The sequence below is a fragment of the Dermacentor variabilis genome, chromosome 8 (assembly GCF_050947875.1).
Source record: "Dermacentor variabilis isolate Ectoservices chromosome 8, ASM5094787v1, whole genome shotgun sequence".
NCBI lineage: Eukaryota > Metazoa > Arthropoda > Arachnida > Ixodida > Ixodidae > Dermacentor > Dermacentor variabilis.
The window spans coordinates 133,109,890-133,134,846 of NC_134575.1; the positions used below are offsets into that span (position 1 = coordinate 133,109,890).

The following is a 24,957-nucleotide window of genomic DNA, read 5'->3' on the forward strand; positions in this document are numbered from 1 at the left end:
AGGCCATTGTTTTTACATCTGGGGTGGCGTCGTGAAGTTTTCGTCGTAATGATCAAAGTGTACGCGTCGCCTTATTAGAGATGTTGTCGACATGTACCGACCAGTTCAAATCATGTGTGAGACGAATTACTACGTATTTAAGTTCTTTAACATTAGCTAATTCGGCTCTGTTAATGCTGTAGGAGAAAATTAAAGGATCTCTCTTACGCATCATAGGCATACAAACAGTTTTTGATGCATTCAATTCTATTTGCGACTCGTCACACCTGAGACAGACTTTTTGTAAATGGTTCCTAAGCTCCTGTTGATCATTAGGAGTGCATATATTACCATATATAATGGTATCATCTGCATAATGCTTGATGGAGATGTACGGCGTAAAACCAGATCCCATATCACTAATATACATGGAAAAAAGCAAAGGGCCTATAACAGATCCTTGTGGCACACCCAATCGAACTGACGTATTGGTACTGCAAACATAATTTAATGAAACTAATTGTTCCCTTTCTGACAAATATGCCTGAATCTATTTTAATAGCTGCGTATTACCTAAGAAATGAGACAGCTCCATAAGCAGCTTTCTATGGGATATTCTGCCGAATGCTTTGCGGAAATTGATAAAGATCATATCTATTTGACCCCTTCCATCAAATCATTGACCGATTTCATGCTTAACTTCAGTGAGGATCGTGACTGTGGAGGACCCTCAGTGAAAGCCATGCTGGTTTTTACCCAAAATGTCGTTTTCTTCCACAAGTTTAGATAGGTGGATAGTTAGGACGTGCTCTAGCGTTTTGCAACATGTACTTGTAAAAGAGATTGGTCAGTAATTAGTGACATCATCTTTGGAACCCTGTTTGTGAATTGGTACTACCTTAGCCCGCCTCCAGTCTCTCGGAACGTCGCCAGGTTCTAGAGATTTAGTATGCATATTCGAAACAAAACATGAGCACCGCTCGGCGTATCTCTTTAAAAAAGCGTTGGGAATTTGATCAGGGGCAGGACATCTTTTCTCATCTAGTTAAAGGAGCAGGTTCAAAATGCCGCCTTGTCTAATAGTTGGTTATGATATACAGTGCCTAGTGGAATGTACTGTTTGGGGTGTAAAACCATCATCCCAAGTGAATACCGGTTCAAAATATTCATTGAAGAGGTAAGCCATTTCAGAGCTGTTCGTGATAGACTTATTTTCACTTGTCAGAAATTGAATGCCGGATTTGGGAATGCCTGATGCTGGAAATTGAACGCCTAAAATGTACCTCCAATATTATTGGATGTACCGCTATATCTGTATTAAACGTTCTGTGCTCGTCTGCACCTGTTGTCCAAAATCCTCAGCAACGTCTGATCCCGGCATTATTTCGAAGATGATCTCTAAGACTTTCTTCCCGAACACGCAAATTTTTGTCGCATCCTGGTGTCTTATCGCGACGTCTATGACTTCGAGGATCGCCCGCTGGGACAGACTTCTGTTGTGACCCATAAGATTAACACCGGTAATACTAGTACTATCCGCCGACGACCTTATCGCGTACTTCACGCCGAACGCCACGTTATCCAGGCTGAAGTAGACAAGATGCCAACCAAAAGTCTAATTCAGCCCTCTTCATGTCCTTGGGCCTCACCGATTGTTTTGGTCAAAAAGAAGAATGGCAGTTGGAGATTTTGTGTCGACGGCCGTCAGCTAAACCAGGTCACGAAAAAGGTTGTCTTTCCTCTCCCGCGGACTGACGACGCTCTTGGCTGCCTTCACGGATCAAAATAAATTTCTTTAATCGACCTCCGATCTGGTTATTGGCAGATTGCGGTTGATTAACTCGACCGTGAGAACATCGCTTTTTTTAATCGGATGGCCTTTACCGTTTCAAGGTTATGCCTTTCGGACTTTGTAATGCCCCGCAACTTTCGAAAGAATGATGGACTCTCTCCTTCGGAGCTATAGGTTGTCCATCTGCTTATGTTATCTGGATAGTATTTCCCTCTACGTTCGACAGCCACCTAAGTCGCTTGGCCGTTTTGCTTAAAGTCGTTAGGAAGGCTGTCCTTCAACTTAGCGCTTCTAAGTGCCATTTTCGACACTGCGAAGTCAAAGTTATCGGACGCGTACTTGCAGTGCTGCCGGTATACATCCTGATCCTGATAAGATTCACACTGTCAAGAACTTTCCTTTCTCTGCTCAGCAAAAGACGTGCGCAGCTTCGTGAGGTTATGCTCCTATTTTCGTCGTTTGTTAAAAATTTCAGATATCGCCCGACCACTTACTTACCTTCTCAAGTAGGATATGGCGTTCACTTGGGGCAGCGACCAGCCCGACGCCTTCGACACTCTCGTCGGCTTGTTAACAACGCCTCCGATATTGAGCTACTTTGATCTATCTGGACAACTCAAGTTCGCACAGACGCCAGTGGCCATGGAATAGGTGAGGTCATCGCCCAACAGCAAAATGAAGTCGAGCGCGTCATTGCCTATGCCAGTCGCCTCTTGGCCCCTTCAGACAGCAATAATTTTATCACTGAATGCCAGTGGCTCGCTATCATGTGGGCAGTGGCTAAATCTCACCCTTACTTGTTTGGGCGCCCATTTTCTGTCATCACGGACCAACATGCCCTGTGCTGGCTATGGTGCTTGAAAGACCCGACTGTCTGCCTTGGTCGCTGGTCGCTCAGACTTCAGGAGTATGCTTTCGTTGCGATGTGTAAGTCCGGTCGCTTACATCTGGACGGTGACTGCTTGTCTCGTTATCCTATCGATCTTCCTCACTACGACGAACAAGATGCCGACATTTGTCTTCTGGCCAATTGTCACTTTCGCAACATCGTTTCTGAACAGCGAAACGACGACTCTCTCAACATGATCACTGAGCGCTTAACTTTAGCAAAATCGGATGGCTTAATCAGAATGTAGGTGCTCCATGATGACATTCTTTCTCGACGCAACATCAGCTATGACGGACCAGATTTACGGTTCCCTCGTCATCACCATTCTACTGTTCTTGCAGAGCTCCACGACCCACTCACTGCCGGACACGTTTGCACGTCCCTCACTTACGAGAAAGTTCGAGGTCGTTTCTTCTGGACAGGCCTTTACCGCTCTGTGGGACGTTGCGTTATGGCTTGCAACCTCTGCCAGCATCGAAAGATGCCCTGCGCGCAACCTGCTGGCCACCTTCATCCAATCAATGTTCCCAGGGAGCCTTTCTTCCGTGTCGGCATGGACCTTCTTCGCTCCTCCCACACTTCCATAAAAGGAAACAAATGGATAGCCCTTGCCATAGAATGTGCGACGCGCTATGCCATTACATTTGCACTGCCCACCAGCCGTGCTAGAGATGTAGCAGACTTTTTTCTTCAAGACGTGATTCTTAACCATGGCGCGGCAAGGCAGCTGCTGACATATCGCGACTGCTCATTCCTGTTCTATGTTGTCAAAGACATACTGCGTTCCTGCTCCACCGAGCACAAGCTCGCAACTGCATATCATGCCGAAAAGAAAGGACTGATCGAACGACCCTTAAAGAGAGGCTGTCCATGTACGTTTCAGCAGACCATCACGATTGGGACAGGACTTTGCCCTACATGAAATTTGCGTACAATTAGTCACGTCATGATAGCATGGGTTTCTCGCTTTTCTACCTCTTCTTTGATCGCCATCCCACTCTGCCTTTTGACACCTTGCTAACTTCGGCGTTGCGATATACCACAAAATACGCCCATGACTCCGTTTGTTGGGTTCGTATGGCAGTGGCCCAAGCTTGCAGTAGCTAAAGCGTCACAAAGGATTTCCTAGGACAGTCGCCCCCGGAGCCTTCCGTTCTCTGCCGGAAATCTCCTTCTGCTGTGGACTCCAAGTCGGCATGTGGGCCTGTCCGAGAAACTGCTTTCACGCCATTCCGAGCCCGACCGGGTATTGTCATGATAAGGTTATTTACGAGATCACCTCTGCTGAAAACACGCCGTCCTCGGTCCAGCTACGAATTGACGTCGTTCGCGAGTCCCGCTTAAAACAGCACTGTTTATTAGGTTCGTTAGCATTCTAAGAAGCGCCGGGTCGGGGCTCGAGCCCCCGGGGGTTATATTACAATGCATTTGGACAGGACCATGAGCGCAAGAGGGAGAGGAAGAGGAAGTGCTAAACTTTCTACTAGAGCTGCGAACTTTGTACCGGCCTGCGCGATTAGGTTTTCTTCACGGAACTAGTCGTAAGAACATTTGTGCATCGGGCTTCCTCTTCGTAACAATATTTCCCAAACGCATTTATCCATGTGCAACTATGAAGTAAAAACTAGAAGGAGTAAAATAAATTTCATTATTCTGTATCATCTCGTTCTATAAGTCTTCCATTATGACACACAGTTGAAGATTTCTTTTGTGCCCGTCTACTTGCTTTCGCTTTTGTATTTTATGCTACTTATTGCTCATAATATGTATTATAGTCTTGCATCAGTGACGTTCTTGGTTACAACTCTTATTATTGCCACTATTACTTGAGAAATCGCTGAAACTTCACTATACATAAAATATTCGGTATTGTTATACAGGCAGCTGCAAGAAAGTGCATGTGTAATCAAAAAATTTGTCCAGGCAAAAATAATTCAATTTTGGCTATAAGGTTCACAGTGTGCAATGATTATATTCATAAGGGACGGGGCTATATATATTCGTTTGCGAAGATGATTGGCGCCAATATTTCGTGCATTATTTTGAGGGTATTGTTAGGCTGAGTGTGTGTTAAAGCGTTAGCAATCTATTTATCAATGAATTTCGAAGTACACCAATTGTGCTGCCCGTTATTTGTGCCATTCTGCAAAACGTTACATCGTTTATTGATCTGATTTACGTCATTAATGACAGGCAACTGTGTCTGAACCATATTCCTGATAACTTTGTGCTACTTTCACTGCATAAGGAGACTCAGTGCTGTGTATTCTAACAACAACTGCGCGTCACTTCTCATATGCTCGCAAATAAACAGCTACGAAATACAATTAGATGATTATTGCCTTCAAATTTGTAATAAACTTCCATAAACTACAAATTTCTGTTATAGAACAGAGAAAGATTGTTCGAACATGAAGACAAAAGTGGTGAATGGGCTGTAACATTTCAGCTCAGGGAAGACACCATACCGTCGTTCAACAGCTGTCCGTGAGAACTTAGCGAATGGTATAACGGTTCAGTATACGCTCTAAAGTCCATAAGTCAAACGTTTGAAAGAAGCTTTTTAACATTCCCCTGTGAAGTTTAGACGACTACCTCTTATTGGAAACACACTTCGTGTGCACGAATTAATAAAAGTTTGTTTTCAACATCTTTTTAACATCTGCACCACAGCCGCACTTTGGTTAATGTTGCTTCCATTGCGGGAAGCGACGCTAAGCATTATTCACTGCAATACGAAAATTGTTTGTTATATTACCACCATGATGCGAACATCGTCAACATGGTCATCGCCTTACTCCTCAAATGACGGATGCGCTCACGCCGCAAATATGGCAATTTCGGGCACTTGTTTTGGAGAACTCTAAAGCCCTACCACAAGAGCGGTCTTGTGCTGATCAATTGGGGCTCCCATTACATTCTAGTGCTTCACACTGGTCGCCCAAGTTCAAATCAGAGTGCCCAAAGGCACTCCAAGTATGGTCGCCACATCAGCTGATACATCTGGTCACTTGCCCTTCTCGTGGCCTGACCCTTCCTAGCGTTTCTGATGACGAAGCGTTAGTCTGGCACGATTCACACAGGCAGCGATTATCATCCGTATACCATTCCCTCCCCTCCTTGCTTCGCAAGTAAACGCATCAGGCCGCAGAACCAGTGCTAGCTATAATACAGGAAGTTCCCCGAAGCTTTCACTTCGATAAAGCTACCGGCCTATCAGTAGGCGCAACATACATGCTAGTGGAACCCAGAAGGCCTCCACAGATTTGATCATCTCGGATTTCTGGGATTACAGCAACTGCCAAAAGTTGACGAGAATTTGCGGCCTTACACGAACGTGTTCGAACCTCTACTAACGGCTTGTGAAGTCTATATTATGCTTAATAACGCCTTACTTCCAAACTGTTCACATAACATTCAGTCCTACAATGCTTGTGACCGCCAATTTTGTTTGCATCAAGCATGGTACGCCATAAAACAGATTCTGAATCCCAACAGCGAAGTTTGTCACTTATAATGTGCAGTAAGCACAACTTGTTTTGTATATTCATTACCCCGACTGGTCGAAAGGTGAACTGCCATTCAAATATGTTCGCCACCGTTTCCTGCGAGCTGTCTATCGACGTATAACTACGGGACATGAAAATCTGCGGTGAGGATGATGTGAGTGGCGCTCCGGTGGCGATGTGGCAAAGAAACAATCAGACTGTGCTGCAGACCTTCTGGCCGCATACCTTGCAGTGGGACATGCGCCGTGGCCACCATCACGGGAACTGAACATGCCCAACCTCCTCTCTGGGCCACGCATTGCGCTGCCTGCAGATTTGAATTATAGGCCTTATCAAAGGATAGCTTGCATAATATAAACAGGTGGTGCTTGCAACGGGGCAAGCCTTTTCTTGCCTTAAGGCACACCATGTTGCGTCTACAGTGGTTTGGTTCCCATCCGCAACGGGCCCGTTCCAGTAGTAGTGGAATGGAAAAACGCTCCTGTACTTTTATTCGCGTGCTTGTTAAAAGAGACGCCATCTTCTAAAGGTATCCTAATCATCAACACTAGAGTGTCCTCCATAACTCACTATGAAGTTTTAGGACCCTAAGCCCCACTTTTTTATTTTACCAGATAAATATACTGTTCACCTTCATATTTGAAGACGGCTGCCTCCAGTTGTTACTGGAAGGCAACTCTGGCACTCAGAATTGAATCTTTATGCTAAAAGCTCGTTAGTTCGCAGTGTTTTATGCTCACAATCAAGAAGCATCAAAAATTCGCACCAATCGTTAACGGCCTCCTTTTAACGCCGCCTCTGTGTATTTGCTGTCACCCCATGTTTTCTTTTTGTTTCTTTTTTCTTTGTGCCGCGACCTGAGAATAAGATATAGAAGCGTCACCTAAAAGAAAAGACGCTTCTTTGCGATAGAACATGTTTGCAATTATTCTTGATGAGGAAAGGTTCCGGACAAATAGGACGTACTGATGACACTGCAAATTCAGTAGGCACTCGTACTTGAATAAAAATAATTTTTCTGGTCTCCACATACATAGAGCACCAATTATTTATATTCAGGAAGGCTCGCGGTTACGTACTAAACGTAAGTGCACTTGTTAGTAGCGTACTTATTAATGAAGGCGTTACATATGTTATATAAATCTGTTACAAGCTGCAGTTTTGGTGACGAGCCTAAATGTCAACGAGCGAGGAATTATAATAAGTATTTCTTGTAAGCTACTTCCAAACCATTAGTGTTTTTTACTCACAGCCCGCCGCAAACAAATGGAACCTAATTGACACATTGAGGAGTGATTGCGCAGGGAACGAATGATGCACTGATATTGTACCAAAGTACGTTACGGAACCAAAAACATGAAAACCACATCCTATGGCTTTTCCGAAATTGGCGATAAAGAAACAACGATGAGCAAATGACCGCATTACTGATTTATTACAGCGATTCAAGGTGCGTATCACTGTCCTTGCAATACAATTTCTATTGATATCTTCCATTCACGCACAGCACAGCAATGATCTTAGCATTTAGACAAGGCGCAATGAATTCAGTAGGATGTGGATGCGATTTTTATGTCTTATGAAGCTTAGGCCGAAGTTTACTACGTTCCTGCCGAAACAGTGGCTTGCTGCGCCGCACCGATCTCGCTGGCTGTTCCTTCGGCGTTAGCAGTATGAAACTTTGCTAGTGCTTCCGGATAGATATAAATGTCACTTACTCATATGTCAGCGGCTTCCGGTGCCGCGTTTGCGTCAGGCTCTAGTGTTTAAAACAGGCAGTGCAGGTCGATATAGGCAATGACGCATGCATTACCACTTAACTAAAATTTCGCGCCGACCTTTCACAATCTCGCTGCAATTTTGAGCGCTGTACTTTACCCAATAAAGAGATTTGCTAGTGTTCAGTTCCTCTGAACATAATTCGGTGCTCGACATTTTATCATTAGTCGCCCTTACGGTTGAGCATTTGGAAGCACACATATGCTTCTCCAAGCTGGCCGCCTTGACGAAATCCAAATGAACATCATTGTCCTCATTTCTATCCTCGGACTTGCTAGCTGCAGTTTTGATTACGTTGGCAGGCCGACGCTGCAAGGATTGGTGGACGTAAGTAAACTACATTTAACTCATTGGCGCCCAGGGTACTTTTCAAACTATACTGCCATCATAATTTGCAGATAGTTAGGCAGACAGATGTTGGTTTGCTCAGTACGCCATTTTGCTAAAGGAGTGGCACCAAGATGACGACGTCGCTGCTAAACTGCTTTGTCACGTTGCTATGTCCTGGATCCATTCATCGACCCATTTAAAAAGAAGTCATCAATATAGCAGAAAAAGCTGGGCTTTTTCTCGGACATTATACTTAGTCTTCGAACCTTAATTTTACTTGTTTTTTTTCAGAAAAGAGTGCAACTATTGATGAACTCTTGGCGGGAAATGTATTAACTTATTAACGCTGTTGATTTGATTTTCAGCGTTCGTACGGCTCTTGTGTGCCTGTTGCTTGGCCCCTACTTCTAGAGCTCCTACTAACGCTAGCGACTACGTAGTTCCTGCTGTCACCATCTTGCGCAGCCTTCTTCCGCGTGCAGTTGCACCCCTGTTTGCACGTGCTGCCTACTGCGCTTCCCCATAGGAGCCACTGCGCCTGCGTTGCATAGCCTCAGGGTGACAAAAAGGATCGACGGGGCTTTCGATGGCGGCTCTCCTGCCTGCGCATGCTTCCTCATTGCGCCTCCCCCTGAACACCCCTGCGCCGGCGCTGCCTGGCTTGAAAGGGTGCTTACGACTACGTAGTTCCTGTGTGACCGTCTTGCGCAGCATTTTTCCACGTGCAGCTACACCCATGTTTGCACATGCTGCCTAACAGCGCGTCACCGTAGGAGCCACTGCGCCTGCGTTGCCTTGCTTCAGGTTGACAAAAAGGATCAACGGGACTCTTCGATGGCGGCTGTAAGACCTGCACGTGCTGCCTCAGTGCGCCTCCCCATGAGCCTTTTCGCCGGATAGTTTGCACAGCATGAACAGGTGGCGCTTGCACCGGGCCAAGCCTTTGCTTGCCTCAAGGCACACCACGTTGCATCTACAGGGGTTTCGTTGGCAGCCGCAACTGCCGCGTTCCAATAGTAGTGCAATGGAAAAACACTCATGTACTTTGATTTCGGTAGATGTTAAAAAAGACGCCACGTTCTAAAGGTATCCTAATCATCACCACTATAGTGTACGTCATAACTCACTACGAAGTTTGAGGACCCTAAGCCCCACAGTTTTTTTTTACCAGGTAAATATGTTGTTCCCCTCCATACTTGAACACGGCTACCTCCAATTGTTACTGGAGCGACATCTCTAGCATTCACACCTGAATCTTTATATTAAAGTTGCTACACTCGCATTGTCTTGTACTCACAATCAAGTAGCATGGAAAAATGCGCACCACTTGTTAACGGCCTTCTTTTAACGTCGTCTCTATGTAGTTGCTGTCACCCCATGTTTTCTTTTTCTTTTTATTGCTTTGTGCCGCAACCTCAGAATAAGATCTAGAAGCTTCATCTAAAAGAACAGACGCTGCTTTGCAATGAAACAAGTTTGCAATTATTCTTGATGAGGAAAGCTTCCGGACAAATATGATATCCAAATATCATTGCAAATTATGTCGACATCGTGTTCGTAAATAGATTATTTTTCCGGTCTCCACATACGTACAGCACCAATCATATAAATTCAGAGAGGCTCGCGGTTACGTACTAAATATAAGTGCACTCATTAGTAGCGTACTTATCAATGAAGGCGTAATATATGTGACATAAATATGTTAGAAGCTGCAGTTTTGGTCACGAGCTTCAATGTCAACGAGCGAGGAATGATAATACGTATTTCCTGTAAGCTACTGCCAAACCATAAGTGATTTTACTCGCAGCCAGGTGCAACCAAATCGAGCGTAATTGACACATTGAGGAGTGATTACGCAGGGAACGAATGATGCACTGATATTGTACCAAAGCGCGTTACTGAACCGAAAACATGTAAATGACAGGATATGGCTTTTCCGAGATTGGCGATCAACAAAGAACGATTAGAAAATGACAGCATTACTGATTTATTACAGCGATTGAAGGTGCGTATCATTGTCCTTGGATTACAATTTATATTGATACCTTCCAGCGCACACACAGCAAAGCAGTGATCTGACCATTTAGACAAGGCGCAATGAATTCAGTAGGATGTGGATGCGATTTTTATGTCTTATGAAGCTTAGGCCGAAGTTTACTATGTTCCTGCCGAAACAGTGGCTTGCTGCGCCGCACCGATTTCGCTGGCTGTTCCTTCGGCGTTAGCAGTATGAAACTTTGCTTGTGCTTCCGGATAGATATAAATGTCACTTATTCATCTGTCAGCGGCTTCCGGTGCCGCGTTTGCGTCAGGCGCTAGTGTTTAAAACAGGCAGTGTAGGTCGGTATAGGCAATAACGCATGCATTACCACATAACTAAAATTCGCGCCGACCTTTCACAATCTCGCTGCAATTATGAGCGCTGTACTTTACCCAATAAAGAGATTTGCTAGTGTTCAGTTGCTCTGAACATAATTCGGTGCTCGTCATTTTATCATTAGTCGCCCTTACGGTTGAGCATTTGGAAGCACACATATGCTTCTCCAAGCGGGCCGCCTTAACGAAATCCAAATGAACATTATTGTCCTCATTTCTATCCTCGGACTTTTGCTAGCTGCAGTTTTGATTACATTGGCAGGCCGACGCTGCAAGGATTGGTGGACGTAAGTAAACTACATTTAACTCATTGGCGCCCAGGGTACTTTTCAAACAATACTGCCATCATTATTTGCAAATAGTTAGGCAGACAGATGTTGGTTTGCTCAGTACGCCATTTTGCTAAAGGAGTGGCACCAAGATGACGACGTCGCTGCTAAACTGCTTTGCCACATTGCTATGTCCTGGATCCATTCATCGGTGCATTGAAATAAAGTAATCAATATAGCAGAAAATGCTCGGCTTATTATCAGACCTTATATTGAGTCTTGGCACCTGAGTTTTACATGTTTATGATGAACTCTTGGCGGGACATGCATCAACTCATTAGTGCTGACGATTTGATCGTCAGCGTTCCTACAGCTCTTGTGTGCGTGTTACTTGGCCCCTACATCTATAGCTCCTACTAATGCTAACGACTACGTGGTTCCTGCTGTCACCATCTTGCGCAGCCTTCTTCCGCGTCCAGCTGTACTCCTGTTTGCACGTGCTGCCTAACTGAGCTTGCCCATTGGAGCCACTGCGCCTGCGTTACATGGCCTCAGGCTGACAAAAAGGATCAATGGGTGTCTTCGACTGCGGCTCTCCTGTCTTTCCATGCTGCCTCATTGCGCCTCCCCCTGAGCACCGCTGCGCCAGCGCTGCCTGGCGTGGAAGGGGTATTTAAAGGAACCACTGAGGCACTCGGTCCACTTCTGAGCAGCAGTTGCAGGAATTAAGACATCTTTTGAATATCTGCGTTTCCACTGCAGTTTGTTTTTTTAACGTTATATCTTCCCATTTTGTGCTTCTACCTGCGGCTGCTGCTCACTAGTGTTTCTTGTTCATTGCCTGTGCTATATAACATTCCTTCGAATGCTGAACTGGCTAAAAAAATTGAGCAACTTGAATCACTGCTTAATAATCAACTTGTTAACCTTGTTGAAGAACTTGATTCTGAAATTGCAAAACCGCTTGATGACCAGGGTCTTGCTAACTTTACATCTCTGGCTGACACTCTGCGTCACATGAGTGACCTGTACGATCACGTGCGGACAACTCTCGATGAATTGCTAAATTCAAGCAAAGATTTGAGGGCCGAAAACAAAGCGCTCGCCAGGAGGATTGCAGCAATGACAACAATACAGCCGGCTAACTAATATTGAAATCAAAGGCAGCCCCTTCACACAGGGCGGAGACTGCGCTGTCATTTTCAAAACAATTGCAGAAGTTGTTAAATGCCCCATTTCATCGACAGACATCGACGCAGTTCACTGTGCCGCCAGAAAGGCACCAGAAAAGAGCATCATCACCCGTTTTTGCTCGTGTGACAAGAAAAATGAATTGCTTCGGAAAGCACATTTGCGTACGTCTCTGATAAGTGTGACAGGTAGTTTGGGCAGCGCTATTTGCGTCAGTGAACACCTGACCATTGAAAACAAACGACTATTTAGCAAAGCACTCGCCCTTAATAAAGAAAAAAAATGCCGTCACCTTTGGACCGATAATTGCCATGTCAATGCCGCAAAACTGATGACAGCAGGGTCTTCAGAATAAGTGCTGAGACAGATCGGCGCATGTTCATGTAGATACCTATCTCAACGTTTGTCATTTTCATAATTTGTTCTTGACAACATTCCTCTATGACATTGCTCTCAACGGCAGAAACAAAATCGTTGCTCGCTGGTTCTAACTGCTCATTACTACACATTAATGCGCGAAATTTATGCAAAAACCAACATAGCATTCCTGCCTTTATTGATTCACTTCGTCGTTCCTTTTCATTTATGTGCATTGCCGAAACTTGGCTTGACTCTTCTGATGATAATTTATATGGTTCTCTGTCGTTCCATTCCGAATACTGTCGCCACAATTCGGATCGGCATGGAGATTCGGCTACCTTTCTAACATGGAAAATCAAGTACGAACGTAGGCTTGACCTGTGTTGAAACGTATCTAACTGTCAATCAGTGTGGACCGAAACTAACCTGTCGCCTTCTAGTAATCGCAATTGTCCAATCATTGGTTCCATTTGTTTCTCCCCATCTTCATCTATTCCTGATTCTTTGCACAACCTTTCCAAATTCTTCCTAATGTTTCAGCTGAAAATAAGCAAGTTTTAATAGGTGGTGACATTAAAATCAATTTTATGGATACTGATAATGGTTTAGTAATATCATACAGCGATTGTTTTGTTGGATTCGGGCTTGAGTCTTTAATTACTTCTCCTGCTATATTTTCCGCTTCTGGAACTAATACTCTTCTTGATCATGCCTTGAGCAGTACCACACCGTCTCCATGTGCGGGTGTCATTGACATATCTATCACAGATCATCTTCCCATTTTCGTTAGCTTTATTACAGAAAAACCTTGCTATGACTCTAGTTATTTCACTTCCAGGTTCGACCGCGATAACTTTGTTAATACAATAAATGGTACCAACTGCTCATCAATTAGAACTCTATGCGATCCTGAAAAGGCAATCGAAAAAGTCCGCTCATTATTTTTGGAAGCGGCGTTCGCTAGCACTAGAACTGTCAAATGCCAAAAAAGCTTTAACTTACACGTAATCCTTGAATAAGAAAGAGTTTGTAAACCAGCATGCGTAAAAAAGTTAATCTTTAGAGGAAGACTAAAAAACGGCCGTTCAATGTAAATCTAGCACATCCGTATAAAAATACAGTGCCATGTTGAACAACCTACTCAAAAAATCAAAACGGCTTTACTAGGAGAAAGAGTTCTGCAAGGTTAAAAATTATCCTAAGAAACAGTGGCAACACTTTAGCGACTTTTTGAATGCACCCCAGGCTAGTAGAAGCATTGATAACACAACTTTTAAACATAAAACTTACACTGAATCGCCTTGTACAGCCAACTTATTTCGCGAGTACTTCTTTGAAATGTACAGTAATTGCCCGATAGCCTCTTCCTATCCATGTAACCGCTGCAATCATACATTATTTTCCCGTCACAGCCGATGAGGTCTGTTCTGCTATATTAAGTCTAAAAATACTTCTCCAGGTCTAGATAATGTCTCTGCCTATCACTTAAAACTTGTTGCCCCTTGCATTGCGGAAACACTAAGCAGCATAACTAACAAATTTGTTTAATGCGGCGTCTTTCCTAGTTCGCTTAAGAAAGCAAAGGTAATTCCTGTCTTTAGAAATGGTGATAAATGCCTGGTGTCTGATTATCGCCCAATCTCTGTTTTGTCCTCCATCAGTAAATTTATCGAGAAATTATTTCTTAAATGTACAAACAGGTACCTAACAAAGTTTAAGTTGTTGAAATCATGCCAATTTGGTTTCCATCCTGGCGGTTCGACCAGCTTAGCTTCTATTACATTAACCGATTACATAAGGTGTTCTATTGACACTGGTAAATGTTCTGGCTCAGTATTTTTAGATTTTACTAAAGCTTTTGACACTGTCAATCATGCCCTTTTATTTGCCAAACTAGAATGTTTAGGTATAGCAAGTCCAGCTTTAACTTTTCTTAAAGATTCCTTTCATGGCCGTGAACAGACAGTCTGTGGACGGGGCGCTTTTTCCGAGTCGAAAGTTATTAATCAAGGGGTCCCACAGGGCTCAATACTGGAACCCTCGTTGTTTTGCTTTTACATTAGCGAGTTACCTGATATTCTTGGTCTTTCTAATGCTATTTTATATGCTGATGATACCACTATGTCCATGTCTCACAACTCTTTAACAACCTTTCTTTTTAAACTGAACAATGAACTAGCGAAAGTTGTTGAATGGTGTCAGTTAAATCATTCAATTTCAAAGCCTCTAAAAATTCAGTTTATGTTATTTAAAACAACGCAGAGGATCGTTCCGTGTATCCCCCAAATAACTCTCGATAGCTGCTTTATTACTGCAGAGGGCTGTGTGTTGTTCCTTGGCACAAAATTAGATTCTCACTTGAAATTTACTTATCATATTGCGTTTGTTAAACGGAAAACGTCGTTGTCATAAGAGCTCACATAAAATCACGTGCATTCTTTTCAGAACGCGCATTATTATCTTTATACTTTCCGATCATTCATACTCATATCACCTGTGGTATTGCTTCCTGAGGAAAGATGTAAAACTGCCACCTCTCGGCTATTCAACACATACAGAACCAGGCTATTCGCATGATCACCAACAGTTCCTTTTACTCAAATGCTCTCTCGCTACTCCAGGCAAACTTTATACTACGGGTATCTGGCTTGTTTAAGTATCCTCTAAGATTGTCTTTTTTTAAATTACTTAAGAAGCAGCTTCATTACGAATTTGTGGACTACAAATTACTCACTAATACCAACCACACTAGGTTTGCGCATAATTACAACTTGTTATTACCTAAATGTAACACAAACTATAGAAAAATAACATGCTCATTTTCAGCATTAAAACATAGAATGACGTATCCCATTCACTTAACCTAACGTTATCTTTGAATGTATTGCATCATAATTACAATGTTTTATTTATTTTGGTGAATAGTTTCATGTCCTATAACGTGTTCTCTGTATAATTATGCTTTATGATATATGTACTTCTTAGTTTGTTCTTTCTGACCAATGTATTGCATTACGCGCATTCACTTGGTTTCCTTGTAGCTTTTTTTAAATCGTTGCCGCTTTAACCCACGTTTTGTACACATCTATTTCTTTTTGGAACCGAGCGCCCCATTGCAGTCATTGACTTTGGGACCCTCGTCTGCATACTGTTTCTTATTTACTCATTGTTTTTTTGAATTAAGAATAAACGAAAGCTGAAACTGAAGGCATCTTTATAGCTTTAGGCGAAAATGAACGCTAGTGTGCTTTATAAAGCACGCTGGCCTAATGTGTTCAGTAGAATGGCTTGCTTTTTTTCCGAAGTACTACTGATAGTTTCTTATCTGCAACTTTCAAAAGTATAATTTGTTGTCTACAAAAACTTCATAGACGCGACAAGTAAGGCAAAAAAAAATAGTTTGACATTGACCTTTTTATTATTTGTCATGGCTACATTGTGCCCTGCGACAATGACGAATAGGCTGTTGTGTCCACAGTCAATAAAATAGCGAACACTAGCAGAGGGAAACCATACAAATCAAAAACTAATTAACACGCATAATAATTAACAAATTAACAAGCACATTGTCATGTGTGCACAGGCAAGCACGAATACATCTCGCTCCATGACCACGGGCTCTTGCTGTCAGAACGCTGACGTGGTAAACAGGGGAAGCAGCAGCAGGCGAATCCTATTTCCTGCTGCTTCTTGCTTCGACGAAAACTAGGCGCGCGAGAGCACAGCACACACGAAGCTCTAAGCTATATTTGGCGGCACAAACTTCTATCCCTGCGCAGATTGCCTCCAAGACAGGACGTGCGCGGCAGCACTCAGACGGCGCAGCTGGATTGGAAGAGGATATGCGTGGAGACCTGCCCCGACCTCCCCTTCTCCTAGCGCACCCACATCTCCACGCGCCCCCTTTGCTAGCGTGCGAAGACGGCTCGTACCCTTCCGCCACACCTTCCTCCCTTGCGAGCGCGACAAGAGAAGGCTGCATCAAGCCACCATTTTTCTCGGCTCACCCTCGAAAGCTTTCGCTCGCACCTACAGCAAACGGCACGCGGCCGCAATAATATCGCACTGAGACTTTATACGGAACGTCATGACGACGCTGACGACGTCGATGAATACGGAAATTAGCCTGTAGTGTCCATAAAATTGCTATATTAGTGCAACAGCGATCCGTATGCACTCGCAATTTTTTTTAGGCTGACAAACGTTGACTCGGGAGGATAAAACATGTCCAACCAACGACGTCGGAGAAAGTACGTGATGCGGCCGATTTCGAGTACTTGAGCTTTATGCTTTTTTCTTCACCGCGCTTGTGGAGGAGTCGCATCTGCCGTTTAGGTGGTTTCATTACTGTGGTTCAACTTCATGCTATCGCATTTTGTATGCTTCAAGTAGTTGATGGCAGAGCGGTAACGTTATCAGCACCTGCCGTTATTCTTTCAATTAGTGAGGCAAGCAGTGACAACTGCCTTAGAATAGTGCTGTCAAATTGCAGTTGCGGAGTAGCAATATCTTGCACGCGGCGGCCACTGTAGGCCACCTATCCGAGAGCACCATATTTTGTAAAGCTTTGGCCCTGAGCACCACTTTCTGGCTGGGAGAACAGAAAATGACGGCAGCAAGATCCGCTGGGGTTTTGGACGGAGTACACCTCCCACTATCCGAAATTCGAGGGTTTTATTAAGAGTTTAGTCCTTCTCCCCCTCGTGTGTCTGTGAAGTAACTTTAGAGACAATGGAAGAGATAACTGCAGTGCCGTACCTGTCTCTCACAGGAGGACACCTCAACAGCACTGCACGGGGAAAGGGGTATGGGGAGAAAAGGATGAAGACAGAGGAAAGGACACCGAGGCAAACAAAACAACATAAGAAGCGAATGCGGGGCTCAGAGCCGCGCTCTTAGTTGCGTCGCACTGCAAAAGTCAAGTAGTGTGCCGCAAGCGCACTCTTGACGATAGACGAGTGGGCTACAGAAAAAATCGGCGCGTTGGTCGTGTCGCAAGGCAGTCCAAAACACCGATACGATGAACACAAGTCCACGTGCTCCACACTGAAAGCAGTGCAGCTAAGTAGGAGGTGAAGCATGACAGTGAAGTAGGAGGTGCCCGATCGTCTCCACATCGGGGAAGGTGCTGCACACGGGTCTGCCTTTTCCCTGCTGCCCGTGTAGTCTGGCGGCCGTCATGTTGCATCCAACACGCGGGCGACGGAGGAACCAGCGGTGCTCGCGAGAGAGTCCGGCGCCGGGGAGGAGGCGAGGGGGCGTACCTGCCACAACGCGCGGGTTGGGGTGCTGCACGCGGAGGGGGTGCAGAATTGTCGTCTTGGCCATGTCGAAAGGGGTGAACGGAGTAGCGATGGGGAAGCGATCGGAGTGAACCTCCTTAGCGAGGGCGTCGTCCGCCTCGTTGCCCAGTAAGCCGATATGCGCCGGGATCCAGTGCAAGGCCAAATCGCAGCCCACACCGAGGAGAGAGCGGAGTTTCGAACCGACCCGCTGCACAAGCGGAAGACCGACATAGTCCTTCGCAAGCATGCACAGTGCCGCCTGCGAGTCAGATAATATCGCAGCGCAAGCTGCACTGCTCTGCTGTAGAAGTAGGTCAGCCGCAAGGCCAATCGCATCGAGCTCGGACACCGTCGACGACGAAGCAAACCGGAGGCTGCACTGTTGCGTATCGGAAATGTCGGGCGCCGTGCATGCAGCTGCACCGGAGCCATCCCTCGACTCAGAGCCGTCGGTGTAAAAGAGCAGCCGGTCCCCTCGGCGCTCGTAGAGAAGTGCAGCCGTCTCCTGCTGCATGGCACATACAGCTGTTCGGCGCTTTGACTTGACACCTGGCACAGTGGTGGTGACGTCGAGTAGCGCGGATTCGTGCGGCGAGAGCGGCAGAGGGAGAAGTTGCGGCAGCGACGCGATAAATACGCTTAACTTGGGGCACGCTGGCCTATACCCGAGTCCTCGAGGGTGTGGAGGCGGCAAACGAGGCGCTGGCCCTGTGGCGAACGTAGGACGCGCTCGATGTGGTGCAGCGCTTGCTTACGCGCGCATAGTGAGGGCGGCGAGTCTCCCGCTTCGGCGAAAGTTGCTCCCACTTGCGAACTGGGAGGAAGCCCGTAGAGTTGGCGGATTACGGCGCTGTGCTCCATATCGTTGGCTTTCCAGCTGGCGGCTCTGGCGTTGGTGAGGGGAAGCGGATAGAGTGCTCGTAATGTTGCGACCGAGTTGCAAACTCGAAGCGCAAGTTGCGCTGTACAACCACGACCACGGGCGAGCGGCGACATGGGCCTCCGGCCACATTCTTAGTATTCTTGCAGAGCTGGGAGACGGCGGCGTTAAAGTTGACCAGGCAGTCGATGCCGAGTCCGAGATAGCGCACTTTTCTCTGCCACGGGAGGAAGCTTCCGCGTAACGTGAGACAAGGCACCTCCAAGCGCGCACGAGCACGGGGGTGTACTAACGGCGCCTTAGTTTTTGAGGCTGAGAGCTCGAGCCCTATGCTGGCGAGGTATTCATCAACGGCGCTGATCGCCGACTGCAGGGATTCTCGCACTTGAAAGCGGAGGTCCATGGGTCCGCACGAGAACAGTGCAACGTCATCGGCGTAGATCGCCACACGGACTTCGTGGGCTGTCATCTTCGGATTGTAGTCAGGCAGCCTTGCCAGAGCCAAGGTAAAAAGAAATGGGATGATCACGCTGCCTTGGGGAACCCCGGAGGTCACGCTGCGAGGGGCACTGAGCGCGTCCCCAACTGGCACAGTGAGCTTGCGGTCGCTGAGGAATGGCGCGACATAGTCAAAGAGGCGGCCGGTGACACGTAGCTCACGAAGGGTTTGAATGATGTTGGTGTGAGGGAGACTGCTCCCCCTCGCGTGCTCTGGAGCTATGTGATGCAACGGTGTTCAATTGGGAATCAGCAGGAGTTGGGATCTCCCCTCGCTTCCTTCCCTCTCACTGCTTTGGAAAGAGATCAAACGTTCGGGTGGCGTGTCTTCATCAGACCGGATCAACCACTGAAATTTACCATTATTCTTCCGAACGTAATATATCCGTAATATGCGCTCACAATTTTACCTTCGTGCCTTCCATAGCACCCTATTGCTTCATTTTCCTGTCTAGATGGTAACTGCAAAGTCAGGAATTTGCACGACCATCTATTTACTGATAAAATAACTCTATAAACACGAGCTTAGCTGCAGAAATATGAATTTGGCCGCTCTCTTGTCCGAAGGTTGGACACCAGAATGTGGGGCCTCATGAAAATGATTTTTATTCTAAAGGCGGCAGTGCAAAAACACGCTGAAGGAGGCGATACGACAAGGACAATCGCGGTCGTCTCGTCTCCGTCCGTGTCGTATGCGCAGCTGCCTTTTAACATACATATCAACATGCCGAATTAGCCACATTGTTTTTTAGTTATTTCAGGAATTTTACACGCAAAACCACGATCAGTATATCAAGCACGACGTCCCATGTAACTCTCGGTTCGACACGAATCTGGTGGTACGCGCTCATCAAATCGATCTTCCTGTATATTTTGGCTCTTTAGAGACGGCGCTAAGTCATGTATGTGGACAAGGTGATGAAGACCCGGAGTAGTGACGGCATTCAAAGCTCTGTAACCACTACAAGGCCGCCAGTCGTCACAGCCCTGCTTTGGAACTTGATGGAGAGGTGAAGACCAATTGCTGGAGGAAGGATGAATAACGCCGAGCTGAAGCACGTGTTCCAACTCACGGAGGGCAACTTGTAACCTCCGTACAACGAGCTTCGGCGGGCGGGTGGCGACTGGTGGGACGGCGGTGGTGATATGACGCGTGACGGTGTGTTTCACGGACAGCGTGTCCTTCCAGGCTTTGTGAGTTGCTGGTACTCACCAAGTATCCTGTCGTAGGTTGTGACCAGCCGAAACGTACGGATGCCAGATGAGCTGAGCTTCAACTGCCGGCCATGTACATGGAGAGATGTCACGTTATCCTTTAGGCGCCGGTGGCGAACACCCACATCTTAGTTGGCACGGCTGAGGAAGTCCGCTGCCAGTACGGCAAATCTGGCGTCGGCGATAACAAACACCCATCTGTGCAAGTGACGGAGTCCGATGTCTAGCGTTATTGACCGGAGCCCATACGAAGCGATGGCAGTATTAAGTGTGTGGAACATTGGTGTGGACTTGCCACGTTCGCGAAGTGCGGCCGAGAAGGGAACGAAAGACAACGCGTATCCGGTGTCGACGAGAAGAATCGCGTGCTGGTGGTGCGGCCCACTACGAAGAATAGGCGGCTTAGCGACTGGCCGTTAGTGACTGGCACGTGCGTTTGCCTTCCACGAACAGGGCTGGGTGCAGTGGTTTGCTTGTTCGCGAAAGGGACCGTGGTACCAGCACAACTGCCGCAGCGAGGCTCTAGGTGCACTAGAGCGCCTAGAGCACGGAAGGTGCTCGTGAATGTTGCCTCCATACATTAGCTTCTCCAATGCACAGTTAAGGCGGTCGACTGTTTCCTTCAGGCGCCAGAGTCGGTCTCCTGACTATAAGATTCTCGCAGGGGCGATTGGAAGCTGTGCCAGAGACGAGCAGTCGCATATGTGGTCCGCGAGTACAGCTAGCCGATCGAGACTCGTATCGTCGGAACCCGCCAGTGCGATGCCTGCAGACTGTGGGAGGCGCTGCAGGAACAGCTCACGCAAAATTTAAAGCTGGCTATCGCTCGCAGTGTGCTAACCCAGTAACTGATGGAACCCGTGCAGGAGTTCTGACGGTCGTTGGTTGTCGAGTTCCTTGGAGAGGACTTATTAAAGCCTGCTCTGCTGCGAAGGCTCGAGCTGCAGGACCGTGCTTTTCAGGTCGTCGTATGCTGTGGCCGAAGGCGCACCAGCTATCCCGACGTCAGCGGCATCGGCGACGTGGGACGGTAGGGTGGCGAGGACGTGCAGGCACTTTGCTGTGGGTGATGTGATGCGCCGGAGTTTAAAACGGGCCTCTAGTTGCGTAAACCAAACTCAAAGATTCTTGGTCCAAAAGCGGGAAAGCTGTAGCTCCATGGCGACGACAGCAGGCGTAATCGTGGAGTCGTCTCTGTCAGGAGGACTAGGAGCAGCGACATCCATGGCGAGTGTTTGAAAAAAAAAACCTAAATGTCCTGGGTCACCACTTCTTGGGAGCTAGGTTTAGCGGAGGCAAGCAATACATGCTTTGATATGCTGAGAATGTAGGATCGACTGGCTTTATTCAAATTTAAAAGCGGGTATGCCGAGTGGCAGTGCTGGCGCCACAGTCGGGCAGTCACCTCTGTTCCAAGGACGAGGAGGGAGCAAAGAGCTCCACGGCGAGGTACGGCTAAGTGACGGAAGCTCGCTACAATTATCATTCCCTGAGGTTCATTATTATGCACCTAAATCTACGTACACGAGCGTTCTCGCGCGAAAATTGAGCCCCCGACCTCGTGCATAGCGGCGCAATGGCGTATCTGCTTGGCCGCTGTGGCTGCCAAACATTTTCTAACGTTTACGCTAGACAGCATTTCTGAAACACTCACTAGAATATTGGAAGTTGCCAAGGAGACAAAATGCACCTATGATATTCTTCAGTTATTTAAAAATGTAGTGAGATACACACAGTTGAAAATGATTCACTTCATTCATGAATGAAGTAATACAGAAAATTAGAGTAATTAGCGTTCAATGGCACGTAGAGATGATTGATTCTAGTGCAGGCCTTCAACATCATTCTAGGAGAGGTTTATAGCATTTCAAAGATGTAGAAACGTAACTAAAGTTTGCATCGTATTGGTTTATTATCAACCTGGGAGGTTATAAATGTCAAGCAATCTCTATCGATTTGTAGGAAAGCACTGTCCGCGATCTTTTATGAGGCAAAGCAAAACGAAACTGCCCGCTCGACAGCACAGCTGCATGTATAGCTGCTGCTTTCATCCTTGTTCTGTGATGTCTTCGCACTGCTGTTCGCACTTACATCCGAAGCAATGGGTCCGCGAAGGTTGCTTCCAAAGTTGAGTAGTTACTGTTCATAGTTGTCCGTATTGGTTTTTATGTGAGTCAATGGCTTTTAGACTACAAACGCTTGTGAGAAATGTTATCCGATTTTGCCATCCGTGAATTCAAGAGTTTGTTTGGCCTGCATAGCATAATGAGGAATATACACATGCGTCCACTTCTGTGAAAACGACAGTTCACTCTAAGCCTTCTCCTAACCAATTCCTTAGCATTCTTTCGGCGAGAACAGGTAACTGGCCGTTGGTAAAAATGGTAAAGAAGTCAGAAAAGGTATGTCTTCATGGATGGACTAAATCGCTTTTAACCGTCTCTTGGTTGGTGCAAAGATGTTCCATTACGCTATCCCAAGGCCTAAAGCGGCCTCTTCTGCCTTTATGACGTTTTATTATTCAGAATACCTTGCTCATTAGTTGAATGCATGGAAATTTATCAGCTTTGACACCTAGCACTAGCATTCAAGCTTCTTTTATTTTCACGTAAAACACGTTTCTCTTTTTATTTTGAGGATGACAGCTGATTTCGTGTGTGCCGAGCGGATTATGTATTTGTAGAACCCAGCGATCCAGAATTTACAACGACCAATCTGGTCGCGCCGTGGCGGTGTGGTCGCTCGCAGCCGTCGCTCGGCGCCATCACCGTCACTGCCGCGTGCAACATGGCAAACACGGGGGTTGGGCATTGGGATCAACGGTTTCGAACTAGCGGTAAGACAGTACTTAGTCCAGTGTAAATATTCACTTGTTAATTACTATATCAGGAGATTTTAGTTAGCCATTCTGCTCAAAGGTATGGTTTCAAAAATTTCGAGGTATGGTCCACGGCAATTATTGCATTTACTTTATTCAAAGCAAACTTCAGGCGTATTTGCTGAAATATGATTCGTGTATAGTGCAATTTATTACGCAGTACAGGGTGAAAACCTACTGGGCTCTAACTCTTCAATGAATCATAAATTCTTTCACGTTCGCATCGCACACGGATCTGTAGTGTTATCAAGCGCGCTTAGTAATCAAGCGCGCTTAGTGCATGACGCCTTGCACGTGTCGCAATACCACTTATCGTGGCTGGTCGTGTGACCATTTCTCTTGACTTAAAAATGCTGTAGCACCGAGAAATAAACGTTCTTTGGTTCCGCCCCTACCTGCTGGCTAGGCGGCATTACTTCAGTAGTGAGGAGGGCGCGATAGCGACACGAAGACAACCAGGCCAGCGAAGTCCGACGACAGGAGCAGTAGCTGGAGCATTTACCGTGTCCGTTTGGAGGCCTTTTTCGAGAAGCACGGCATCAAAGTTCAAGGAAAGGGGCGTGCATTTCTGATGTCGGCACTGAGTGACAACGTTGTTCACATGCTCCAAGGAGAGTGCCAGTCGGAATCAGTGAACAGCCTGAGCTACCACGCCGTCGCAAGCAACGTTCTTAGGCCTGCTTTCGTAGCTCCGCTCGGGAAGTGGCAGAAGTGGTGGCCAAGCGAACTAGTGGCGCGGCGATCGCGTCTTTCGTCACTTGTAGCAATTATGGTTTTTCTGGTGCTTTCATTTTTGTTTTGATTTCGGCGATGCTGCTTCGTCTGTCGTTACTGTGGTCACGTTGTAGGCGTCGTGTGATGTGCGCCGGTTTCTCCTGGGAAAAAGTTTCGCGCCGGAGCGTTTCCGCGCCTCATAGCAGGAAGAAGTTTCCTCTGCAGTTCTGCTTCACCTACGGCTGCTTCGTCGGCCAGATGAAACGTGATGCTGGTGATCATTATTTTTCCCCGCGACGACGGGAGAGCTTTAAGTGTACAAACGCATTTTGCGCCGAAAGAAAGAATGTCCCACAGGCAAGTCCGAGGTGTGTGTATGACGATCTATATTTTAATTCTTGAGAACAAATACATACTAATTGCTCGTTGGAAACCTGGACGCTTGGTCATGGCGCGATTCCGCGACTTAGCTGTTCCCTGTCTTCACGAACACATCTCGAAACCAAGAAATGCGATACAAAAGCGATGTTTACCCACAGAAGTAGCACTTTGGCGGAAGCTTGCAGGAATGCACTTCATGTAGATGGCAAACCAATTGCAGTTGAAATGTTGTGGTGCTTGCCTTCAAAATATGCGCTTGTGACTGTGATTAACAAACTCATGACCGTGATTTTGCCTTCTGTACTCTGAAAGCACAAATTTATTGAAGATGTCGCCACTCAACATCAACATGTGAATTGATTTACATGAAGCAACTCGTAGGTGCAATATTTTGAGTTATGGAAACCATTTTCCGTGAAGAGTATCGCATCTAAAAGCGGTAGTGAGGGCAGAGGTTGTAAGATTTAAAACGAAGTCGGTTCCGGACCCTAACGGGGTAACGAACAAAATGCTCAGGAACTTAGACGATGACTCCATTAGGTATCTGACGGAGTACATGCAGGAATATTGGGATAAAGGCGAGCTCCCACAACAGTAGAAGACGGCAAGCATTTCTTTATTACCGAAACCCG

General features: G+C 46.3%; 1 protein-coding gene across 2 annotated transcripts in view; it reads left to right on the forward strand.

The window, feature by feature from the left end:
- The first annotated feature begins 8,137 nt into the window (after positions 1–8,137).
- The window catches only part of LOC142591281 (uncharacterized), a 99,943-nt gene continuing 83,123 nt past the window's right edge, over positions 8,138–24,957 (forward strand). Inside the window, exon 1 of one of the 2 annotated variants that reach the window (XR_012830434.1) lies at positions 8,138–8,275. The gene's annotated coding sequence lies outside the window, so the exon portion shown is untranslated. Of the gene's footprint in view, positions 8,276–10,798; positions 10,942–24,957 lie in introns of those variants that run through there. The other variant, XM_075703613.1, reaches the window with a different exon arrangement.